Below are 743 nucleotides of genomic sequence, written 5' to 3'. Positions count from 1 at the left end.
CATACAATACACAGGGAGAATTAGATGCCGAAGAAAAAGCTGAGCTGTGAAAGCTGCCTAGCAGTGAAATTCTGGGAAGGGAGCAGGGAGAAGAGAGAGGCCTAAGCAGTTCTCTTGATGCACCTGGCTGATGTCACCCATCTCTTGTCCTCCCTCCACTCAGGATCCTCGGATATGAAACCCTATTCTGGAATTAAGCTGTTGACCTGGTTTAGGTACTTAGGTAGCCCATGGCTGATACCTCTCTCATGCTTACTCTTCATTTCCCCATGCACTTAGCTGTCTCCTGTGCAGGCACTGCACTGTCCTCCCCGCACATTCAACCCTTCAGCTGCAGGGAGTGATGGGTAACAGGCGTTAAGAATGCTCAGAACATGCCTACAAGATCTGGCCTTGCTGGGGAGATAGATGTTCCCCTGCCTAGTTTGAGAATCCTGCATTGGTGCCCCCAGGGCTTCAGCTTGAGGTAGGGCTCTGAGTAGCTTGGTAGTTGTAGGGCGGTATCAACGCTTAAAAAGTTTTGTGAATACTGACCAGCAAAAACTTATGTGCCTAGGGGACTTAGGTGTTTACAAGGTTAGGTGGCAGCTCTGCAGTGTTTTTTGAAAATGAGTGGTGTCTAGAAGACTTAGACACCTTCTAAATACAGTACCTTAGGGCTCTGGATCACACTATATTGTCCTCTGTCACTAGGAGTTGTTTTTGCATACACAATATGGTCATGAAAAAAGATGCACAACAAA

The sequence above is a fragment of the Caretta caretta genome, chromosome 9 (assembly GCF_965140235.1).
Source record: "Caretta caretta isolate rCarCar2 chromosome 9, rCarCar1.hap1, whole genome shotgun sequence".
Lineage (NCBI taxonomy): Eukaryota > Metazoa > Chordata > Testudines > Cheloniidae > Caretta > Caretta caretta.
Note: the sequence above shows the minus strand (reverse complement) of the source record.